Raw genomic sequence first — 11,751 nt, 5'->3', positions numbered from 1 at the left:
ACTTTGTATGGCCTCCATGATTTTTAATGACAGCACCAAGTCTTCTAGGCATGGAATGAACAAGCTGGTGACATTTTGCAACATCAATCTTTTTCCATTCTTCAACAATGACCTCTTTTAGTGACTGGATGCTGGATGGAGAGTGATGCTCAACTTGTCTCTTCAGAATTCCCCATAGGTGTTCGATTGGGTTCAGATCAGGAGACAGACTTGGCCACTGAATCACTTTCACCCTGTTCTTCTTCAGAAATCCAACAGTGGCCTTAGATGTGTGTTTAGTCATGTTGGAAAAGTGCACAACGACCAAGGGCACGGAGTGATGGTAGCATCTTCTCTTTCAGTATAGAGCAATACGTCTGTGAATTCATGATGCCATCAATGAAATGCAGCTCCCCGACACCAGCAGCACTCATGCAGCCCCACATAAGGACACTGCCACCACCATGTTTCACTGTAGGCACCATGCATTTTTCTTTGTATTCCTCACCTTTGCGACGCCATACAGTTTTGAAGCCATCAGTTCCAAAAACATTTATCTTGGTCTCATCACTCCAGAGTCCCAGTCGCCTTCATCTTTGTCAGCATGGGCCCTGGCAAACTCTAGGCGGGCTTTTTTGTGCCTGGGCTTTAGGAGAGGCTTCTTTCGTGGACGGCATCCATGCATGCCATTCCTCTGCAGTGTATGCCGTATTGTGTCACAGGAAATAGTCACTTCAGTTTGGCTTTCTACTTCTTTAGGTAACTGCAGTGAACTTGAATGCTGATTTTCTTCAACCCTTCTCATCAGAAGACGCTCCTGTCGAGGTGTTAACTCCCGTGGACGACCTGGACGTCTCTGTGAGATGGTTGCAGTTCCACCTTTCTTAAATTGTTGTACCACTTTTGCTACAGTATTCTGACTGATAAGTAAAGCTTTGCTGATCTTCTTGTAGCCTTCACCTTTGTGGTGGAAATAAATTATTTTTTGGGGGGGGGAATTCTGAAGAGACAAGTTGAGCATCACTCTCCATCCAGCATCCAGTCACTAAAAGAGGTCATTATTGAAGAATGGAAAAAGATTGATGTTGCAAAATGTCGCCAACTTGTTCATTCCATGCCTAGAAGACTTGGTGCTGTCATTAAAAATCATGGAGGCCATACAAAGTACTACATGTAGTAGTTTTTGTTGTGGGGTGTACTCATTTTTGCACCACCCTAATTTGAGTAAAACTGAAAAATGTGCAATCTAAGTTTATATTATTAACCTTACTTTCACATTATAAGTTAAACAGATGTTATATTAAACTTAGTCTTGTCAACATTTTGGAAATTGTTTGTGTTCACTGAGATATTGTTTAAAATGTTACGTTTCAAAGGGGGTGCACTCATTTACACTGAGCACTATATATATATATATATATATATATATATATATATATATAAAGTTCAACATTTGAGGCGTTCGTTAGCGTGAATTAATTCACCTGTAGTAGTCGCGGTGACATTTAATGTTGTAATTTTTCATTTCTTCGTATGTCCGAACAGTTTCCTTCATGGTCATGTTTATGAATAGATAGAGTGCTAAGCGACTTCCGGCCTCTGTGTAATTATTTATTATTCGGGGGGGGAGATCACTGGTTAAAATGTCTTTGTCTAGATTAGGACAAAAAAAACCCCCACTATTAACCGTTTGGGAATCGAAAGAGTCGACTCTTATTGGTCAACTGAATGATCTGATTCACTGACTCACTGGCTTGATTCACGACAAGCCAAGCAACCTGTAGCTGCTCCGCCCCGGAAGTAAAGCGCCAAAGGACCAACCACGGTTGAGTACCAAAATATTCCCTACTCACTAAACAAGTGCACTATTTAGTATATTAAATAATGGCTCAAAAGGCCCTATTTAGCGCATTATGTGTACAAAATTAAACTGATTGTAATTTGACCAGTTTTTATTTCAGTGAACGGATTTAACATGAACGAATCTGTAATAAGGGGCTCTTCCAAATTCTTAATTCAACATATGTTTGCAATTAAATATTTTACGAATAGTAGGTTTTTACTCTGATTATATACACGAATCTTAAATGCTTTAATCAAACCTGTACTTGTGTTTATTTCAAATCTGTACTTTATATCTGCATATCCCCGAGGTATCTAGTCTACACTAATTAGAGTTAATTTAGTATTAATGTACATTAATACAAAAATAATATCGCCTATTTAATTAGAATTTAGGGTAAATTCGGTAATGTGGGACACCTCAGCTCCAGTGTGTTTATTTCCTGTCCTAACAAAATCGAGTCAACAGGACTTTTACTATAGGTTTAGCATGGCTGTCATGTGACGGAAATCACATGACTTCATGGGGTGATGTCACAGAAAGGGGCAGGACAAATGTCAATCAGAAGCCTGTCCCTGAGAATTGCTTGACAAAGTCAGTGACAGGCTTCTGACAAGATAATGTGAAGAATATAAATCAGTCATAAATAAGATAGTGTTCTTAATTGTTATCAAATTATGCTTGTGATCTTTTCAAGCAACAAAATATGTATTAAAGTGTTGAAAATGTGTGTTAGTTTCTTTTCTTTTTTTCAAACAGTTGTCCTACTTTATCAGATATGATTGAGAATGTGGGACAGCATGCTTTGGGTAATCTGGGACAGTTATTTAAGTTCTTTCAGTGAGGGAAATATGCCTTTAGGGACTTCCTGAAGTTGCATGCATAGTTATTCAGTCACATCATATAATTTTATACAACGCTGCTTTGCTGGAGGGTGGCATGGTGGTGTAGTGGTTAGCACTGTCGCCTCACAGCAAGAAGGTCCTGGGTTCGAGTCCAGCGGCCAGTGAGGGCCTTTCTGTGTGGAGTTTGCATGTTCTCCCTGTGTCTGCATCCTCTGGGTGCTCCGGTTTCCCCCACAGTCCAGAGACATGCAGGTGGCTCTAAATTGAGCATAGGTGTGAATGTGAGTGTGAATGGTTGTTTGTCTCTATGTGTCAGCCCTGGCGACTTGTCCAGGGTGTACCCCACCTCTCACCTGTATTCAGCTGGGATAGGCTCCAGCTTGCCCACGACCCTGTAGAAGAGGATAAGCGGCGACAGATAATGGATGGATGCTTTGATGGAGTATAAGATGGTAAACTAAAGAGATGTTGCATTTGGTCTGTAGTCTGTCCCTGTCTGTTTAAACTGATTGTCTGGTTAGTAACTAGCGCATAATCAGATAGCTCTCTAACCACATTAACCTGCCAACTACAACCCCAATTCCAAAAAAGTTGGGACAAAGTACAAATTGTAAATAAAAACGGAATGCAACAATTTACAAATCTCAAAAACTGATATTGTATTCACAATAGAACATAGCCAACATATCAAATGTCAAAAGTGAGACATTTTGAAATTTCATGCCAAATATTGGCTCATTTGAAATTTCATGATAGCAACACATCTCAAAAAAGTTGGGACAGGGGCAATAAGAGGCTGGAAAAGTTAAAGGTACAAAAAAGGAACAGCTGGAGGACCAAATTGCAACTCATTAGGTCAACTGGCAATAGGTCATTAACATGACTGGGTATAAAAAGAGCATCTTGGAGTGGCAGCAGCTCTCAGAAGTAAAGATGGGAAGAGGATCACCAATCCCCCTAATTCTGCGCCGACAAATAGTGGAGCAATATCAGAAAGGAGTTCAACAGTGTAAAATTGCAAAGAGTTTGAACATATCATCATCTACAGTGCATAATATCATCAAAAGATTCAGAGAATCTGGAAGAATCTCTGTGCGTAAGGGTCAAGGCCGGAAAACCATACTGGGTGCCCGTGATCTTCGGGACCTTAGACGGCACTGCATCACATACAGGCATGCTTCTGTATTGGAAATCACAAAATGGGCTCAGGAATATTTCCAGAGAACATTATCTGTGAACACAATTCACCGTGACATCTGCCGTTGCCAGCTAAAACTCTATAGTTCAAAGAAGAAGCCGTATCTAAACATGATCCAGAAGCGCAGACGTCTTCTCTGGGCCAAGGCTCATTTAAAATGGACTGTGGCAAAGTGGAAAACTGTTCTGTGGTCAGACGAATCAAAATTTGAAGTTCTTTATGGAAATCAGAGACACCGTGTCATTCGGACTAAAGAGGAGAAGGACGACCCAAGTTGTTATCAGCGCTCATTTCAGAAGCCTGCATCTCTGATGGTATGGGGTTGCATTAGTGCGTGTGGTATGGGCAGCTTACACATCTGGAAAGACACGATCAATGCTGAAAGGTATATCCAGGTTCTAGAGCAACATATGCTCCCATCCAGACGATGTCTCTTTCAGGGAAGACCTTGCATTTTCCAACATGACAATGCCAAATCACATACTGCATCAATTACAGCATCATGGCTGCGTAGAAGAAGGGTCCAGGTACTGAACTGGCCAGCCTGCAGTCCAGATCTTTCACCCATAGAAAACATTTGGCGCATCATAAAACAGAAGATACAACAAAAAAGACCTAAGACAGTTGAGCAACTAGAATCCTACATTAGACAAGAATGGGTTAACATTCCTATCCCTAAACTTGAGCAACTTGTCTCCTCAGTCCCCAGACGTTTACAGACTGTTGTAAAGAGAAAAGGGGATGTCTCACAGTGGTAAACATGGCCTTGTCCCAACTTTTTTGAGATGTGTTGTCATGAAATTTAAAATCACCTAATTTTTCTCTTTAAATGATACATTTTCTCAGTTTAAACATTTGATATGTCATCTATGTTCTATTCTGAATAAAATATGGAATTTTGAAACTTCCACATCATTGCATTCCATTTTTATTTACAATTTGTACTTTGTCCCAACTTTTTTGGAATCGGGGTTGTACTTCTTCTTGGTTTAAGGTTGGTAGACCGATATTCTGTTCTCTCTCTCTCTCGCACGCGTGCATACACACAAACACACACACAGAACCATAGTATTTTGTAGTTATTCATCATGTACAAATATAAAAGTCATTAGTCAGCCAAAACAGGAAAATCTGACCTATAATTAATGCAGTGAAATTTGTTAGAAGAAGCCAAGCCGAGAAGCCTTTTGTTATCGCACGTACACTCAAGCACAGACACTGTGAAATTTAACCATTGCATTTAACCCATCTGAAGTAGTGAACACACACCTGCACACACAAGTGAGTATTGAACACACACACACCCAGAGCAGTGGGCAGCTATGCTACAGCACCTGTGGAGCAGTTGGGGGCCACCTCATGTTAATCTGATCACATGTCTTTGAACTGGGGGGGGGGAAACCAGAGCACCCAGAGGAAACCCACACAGACATGGGGAGAACATGCAAAGTCCACACAGAAAAGCCCCCATCAGCCACTGGGCTTGAACCCAGAACCTTCTTGCTGTGAGGCGACAGTGCTAACCACTACACCACCGTGCCGCCCATATGTTACAGAATACAGTGGCACCACACTGTCAGGGAAAGAGAGGGCAAATGTAGAAAGTAGTTTCATTGATATTTTCTTTATTTCGGTTATTTCTTTAAAAATTACTTTTTATATGTTTATATGAGGGGCGGCACGGTGGTGTAGTGGTTAGCGCTGTTGCCTCACAGCAAGAAGGTCCGGGTTCGAGCCCCGTGGCTGGCGAGGGCCTTTCTGTGCAGAGTTTGCATGTTTTCCCCATGTCTGTGTGGGTTTCCTCTGGGTGCTCCGTTTTCCCCCACAGTCCAAAGACATGCAGGTTAGGTTAACTGGTGACTCTAAATTGACCGTAGGTGTGAATGTGAGTGTGAATGGTTGTCTGTGTCTATGTGTCAGCCCTGTGATGACCTGGCGACTTGTCCAGGGTGTACCCCGCCTTTCACCCGTAGTCAGCTGGGATAGGCTCCAGCTTGCCTGCGACCCTGTAGAACAGGATAAAGCGGCTAGAGATAATGAGATGAATGAGATGTTTATATGAATGAGTGAATTAAATATCTATAAATAATATAAATTTTCTTTGAACAGGATAAAGCAGCTAGAGATAATGAGATGAGATGAGATCTTTCTGTCCTTGTCATTTTTTTCATAATGCTTTTTACAAGTTGGTGATATTGAGCTTGGAATGCAGGAAATAATGTGAATTAGGCCTTTCCCCCCCTTTTTTTTTAAAAGCCTTATACAAGTGTCCCAGATCATTAAATTCAGGTGGATTTTTAAATTTTATTTTTTATTTTTTTAAAAATAGGTGTGGCATGTGGGTATGTGGCCCTGGGTATGATATCTACATTCTTTCTTCTGGTGTGGTTAGAAAGCGAGAAATGTATAATGTGTGGAGCTAAAGTGTTAGCTATTCAAATAAATTGCAGAAATTAACATTACAAAAATGTACCTGAATTCACCCTTTCTGATGCACACAAGAAACTAGCTACATCCACACGACAACGGCAACGAGATTTTATTTAAAAAAATATCGCGTCCACATGGGCAACGGATCAGTAAAATATCAGGTACATATGGCAACGCAACGCTTGCTGAAAACGATGCAATACACATGCCACACCTCTACATGTGCTGTAAGATGGTCCCATCAGAGACACCAGAACAATAGAAGAAGTAGGACGCATGCGCATAAACCCCTTCTTCTACCCGGTGTCAAGCACTCACAGGAACAAGCACACAACAACAAGAAGAAGATGGCTGTGACTACGCGAGGAAATCATGCCTTCTGTGTGTACAAATTAGTTTTATTAGTGTGCATAGTTTTATATAACTTAATTTTCTTATTGTGTGTGAACATTTTGAAAAGCATTTTTATATAATTTATATAACTTTTTATATTGTGTGTGAACATTTTGAAAAGCAGTCTTATCCAATAAAAGAAAAGAAATTCAAGAAATGGTTCAGTTACTTGTTTATTTAAAAGAAAAGCTGTATACAAAAGTGAATGCAATGCAGTGGTTCATACAAAACAGCAAGAGTGCTGCTTGTTCTAGCCATGTGGTTGTGACGTCATCGTAAACAAATCCGTTCTACTCATCCAGACGACTTCGCAACGGCGCCGTTGCCAGATTTTTCCACTCTGGAACCCGTTCTCGTTTTGGGACACCCAAAATGCCGGTGCCGTGTGGACGCCAGGCTGAAACGATAAACAATTTTATCAGATTCACCTGAATCCGTTGCCATGTGGACAGCCTCTAACTGAGAGAAACCTGAACTCCATAAATATGAAGTGTTTCTGACGAGAGATACTCTACAGAGGTATACTGTGAGAACATGAAATGTACCAGAGGAAATCAGCTAGATGACAAGGTAGAGTAGGTGATGAAGTTGTTAGTTTGTATAGATTGCTAGTTTGGTGTAAAATAACTTCTATTTTTTGTTTTGTTTTCTTTTTACATTTGTCTCTTTACGGGCTCCATATTATCTAGATCTAGCAATGAGAGAGAGAGAGAGAGAGAGAGAGATGAAACAAAGAGAAAAGGCCATAACTCATTTCATATAACTTTCATCAGTGTTCCATCATCCATGGTATGTCGGTACATATGTATTTATTTCCTGACTTACTTACCCACCCTTTACTTAGATTGTGTAAGTTATTATCAGGCATTGTGACTTTAATTATGCACATTATTTTTTAAAATATGAGAACTATAACTTGAAATCTGTGCTCTTATAAATGTTGCCATTTGACTTGTGTTTATATAACAGGATTTATTAATTTTTATTAATTTCAGTTTTTGTCCAAACCTTCAAATCATGTTCCTTTTTCAGAAATAGTTTCCCCTCTTTAAAATAGACCACTGTGGTTTTGGACAACCGCTCTTTATGGGACAATAAAGTTTTGGGTTGTTGAGGTATTACTTAGGAGTTACATTCAGTAGACTAAATGTATCTGCAGTTTGGGGTAATTATACACAGTCTTCACTTAATATAATCTGGATATTTAATGGTCCTCAGCACCTGATTTATCAAAATCAGGCAATGGTCATTTTTGAAATAAAAAAAGGTTAAATAAATTTATTATTATTATTATTATTATTATTATTATTATTAACACTGAGTTCTTGGACTAACCTGTGTTCTGATCCAATGGGTGGCAGTGACACTCGTGTAATAAAGAGATGGGATTAACGAACAGAGAAAAGGACAAGCCACTTATTAGAACATGCACAAATGATATTGTTCATCTTCTAGGCTTTCATATGTTGTATAACCCCACAGTAGAGCACCACAGGATACAGTGATTCCTTGAAAGTTTTGATTTGATTTACTTGGCAAAAAAAAGTACATGTATATAAAATACATAAAAAAACAATACATTGCTGAGGATAACACAAAAAAGCAAGAAACTTATTTTCATTGTGGTCCTCTGAAAAGAAAAAAGAAAATGACAACCGGCAAAAGGCACATTAACAAAGTACATTGGTCAACAAAAAAAGTTGATAACATATGCAAGAATTGGAAAGACAAGAACATGAGTAATACTAATAATACATAAAATCATCTTGGTTGTTGTTTAACAATTGCGACATAAAATGTTCCTTAACAGTTTTCTTAAAATCATCTTTCCTCCTTAACATTTTAACAGAAACAGGTAGATCATTCCCTAACTTAGCACCAGTATGGTAGAAACTATTTTTACTAAAAAGAACCATGATTTACAATAAATTAACCAAAACTATTTCTAGTATGATTATGCCGAGACAACTGGAAGTTAGATTTCATATAATCTGGAGTATTGTTGTTCTAGATGTTGTATACATGGTTTAATTTAAGTTGTTTAACACGCTAATCAACAGATAGCATACCAACTTTCTTGAGCTCATCCACTCCAACACTACTACGAGGAGGGAGATTCAACATGAACCTGATAACCTTATTTTGTGCCACCTGTAATTGAGACTGAGATGTTTTTAGTTAGTCCACTGCACCATGCACAACAAGCATAGTTGAAATGACTCTGAATCAAAGCAGAGACAAGCAGTATCTTTGTTTTCAAGTCAAATTTCCTAGCATTTCTGTACAAGAATGTAACTTTGTTTATACATTTGGAGACAACTTTCTCAGCAATTACATCAACAGACAATGATCAGTCCAAATTAACACCTAAATAAGTTACTTGCTGCTTTAATACAATGTCATTTCCACCACATCTAACCTTTACACTAATACGTTGCTTAAGCTTGCATTTAGAGGCAAATACAATACTCTGGCTTCCCAAGGTGTAGGGATAGGGTGACCAGATGTCCCGGTTTTACCGGGACAGTCCTGATTTGGGGTTGTGTGTCCTGAGTCCCGACAAAAGTCTGTCGGGACACAAAAGTCTGCAGTAAAGGAGGAGAGGGGCGACAGCCCGAGGAAAGCCCCCACAGGAGCGCACATCATTTGCAACATAGGCTACCCAACTCAGTACAAGAACAAAACACTTACAGTGTGTGCAGTGTGTGCCGTGTCCCGACAAAAGTCTGTCGGGACACGGATATGTCCCGGTTTTCGCCACTCGCAACGTTTGCAACTGAGCAGCATGGGAATCATTAGCGGAGAAATGTCTGCATTTACTATTTTGATGAATTGACAGGAATCACAAACTTTCCTGGTTACTGCCCCCTGGCCCTGTGGCATGGGTGTTTATTTAGCCACATTATTCCAGACAACAGAACGTGTTGCCATGCAACAATAAAATAAACATTAACTGGCGCGAATGTTCTTTGTCTAGCAGCTAGCAGCAGTAATGCCGCAGCAATTATGCCGAAAAGAAAATGTACCTTTTCCAAAGATTTACAGGGCACCTACCCCTTCCTCTGAGAGGTGCAGAACAATGCGCACGAAGCCTACTGCACACACTGTAAGTGCTTTGTTCTTGTACTGAGTTGGGTAGCCTATGTTGCAAATGCTGTGCGCTCCTGTGGGGGCTTTCCTCGGGCTGTCGCCCCTCTCCTCCTTTACTGCTGTTTTGTTTGAGTGTATATTTACAGAAGCCGCGAGAGGCCCTTCATATAATCTTTTTTTATTCACCTTGTTATCCCGAGATAACGACATAATTAATTCAGGATCTCGAGAAAACAACACAACTAATTCGAGATCTCGAGAAAACAAAACAATTATTCCGTGATCTCGAGAAAACAAAACAATTATTTCATGATCTCAGCTGGATCACTGTATCTCCGTCGGTAGAGACGAAGCCAGGCCAGTCTTCTGCAGAGGTGCCGCGGACTAATTTTGAAATTATCCCTTATTAAAAGACTTAATGCAATCTCTCCCTGTGTCAACCCCTGATCAAAATACTGCCTTATTAGGTGATCAATTATTCCAGACATTCTAATGACCAAAGTTGCATCTATACAGAATGAGAAATAGCCCCAAAGTCAGGATATCACAAGTCTCTTGGCGCACCTGAATGAACCATTTCTCAGCTGTTTACTCGAGATCATGAAATAATTGTTTTGTTTTCTCGAGATCACGGAATAATTGTTTTGTTTTCTCGAGATCTCGAATTAGTTGTGTTGTTTTCTAGAGATCCTGAATTAATTATGTCGTTATCTCGGGATAACAAGGTGAATAAAAAAAAGGATTATATGAAGGGCCTCTCTCGGCTTCCATAGTATATATTCTCAAATCACTTCTCTCTTTTTTATTTCTGTTTAACATACCATTCTGACAGTTTGGCCATATTGCTGTGTTGAACAGCTTGTTGCACCTTCCATTAAAGTGTTCACTTTTGTACACATCTTCTTGCTTTATTCATTCAGTTGTGGGGAATGGTTAGTAAGGTTGATTCTGACCTAGGCTATGTTGAGGCCACATAGCTACTTTTTAAGTTCATGCTATAGTGCATACAATTTTAGAGATATAGCCTACATGTGCATATGCATTCTTCTTGGTGTTCTCACAAACAGGTGAAATAAATCAGTTTAAATTTGGCCGATGGACATAGCATGGCCTATTCTCAGCCATTACAAAATCTGTTGTCTGACCATAATTTAACTGATCTGTATACCACTATGCTACTAGATAACAAAATGCCTGTTTGTTTTATTTCATGTGAGATTTTGATAAATGTGAGCTTTTTTTCCCCCTATTTGAACTTCTCATCTCATCTCATTATCTCTAGCCGCTTTATCCTGTTCTACAGGGTCGCAGGCAAGCTGGAGCCTATCCCAGCTGACTACGGGCGAAAGGCGGGGTACACCCTGGACAAGTTGCCAGGTCATCACAGGGCTGACACATAGACACAGACAACCATTCACACTCACATTCACACCTACGATCAATTTAGAGTCACCAGTTAACCTAACCTGCATGTCTTTGGACTGTGGGGGAAACCAGAGCACCCAGAGGAAACCCACGCGGACACGCGGAGAACATGCAAACTCCACACAGAAAGGCCCTTGCCGGCCCCAGGGCTCGAACCCAGGACCTTCTTGCTGTGAGGCGATAGCGCTAACCACTACACCACCGTGCCACCCTATTTGAACTTCTACTTCATTTTATTATTTTATTTCTACTATTGTTTAATTCTTATTATATTTTTTCCCATTTATTTTATGTAATTTTATTCTCTATTGTTTACTGTTTTGCTTTTACTTCTGTAAAGCACATTGAACTGCCACTGTGTATGAAATGTGCTATATAAATAAACTTGCCTTGCCTTGCCTAAGAGCACCTCTCTGAGTGTCATGTTTACGTAAAAAAAAGGTGTGCGTGCACAAGCATGGTCGCGCGCAAAAGTGTCCCTGTTTCAGGCTAGGGAAATCTGGTCACCCTATGTAGGGACAATTTGTTATCAACGAGCCATTCTTGTT

At 39.9% G+C, this 11,751-nt stretch overlaps 1 protein-coding gene across 1 annotated transcript in view; it reads right to left on the bottom strand.

The window, feature by feature from the left end:
• Positions 1-11,751, bottom strand: part of LOC132899027 (cystinosin-like) — a 260,058-nt gene that overhangs the window by 28,817 nt on the left and 219,490 nt on the right. The gene's annotated exons all lie outside the window — the stretch shown is intronic.

The sequence above is a fragment of the Neoarius graeffei genome, chromosome 15, assembly GCF_027579695.1.
Source record: "Neoarius graeffei isolate fNeoGra1 chromosome 15, fNeoGra1.pri, whole genome shotgun sequence".
NCBI lineage: Eukaryota > Metazoa > Chordata > Actinopteri > Siluriformes > Ariidae > Neoarius > Neoarius graeffei.
This window is presented reverse-complemented; position numbering and strand designations above follow the sequence as displayed.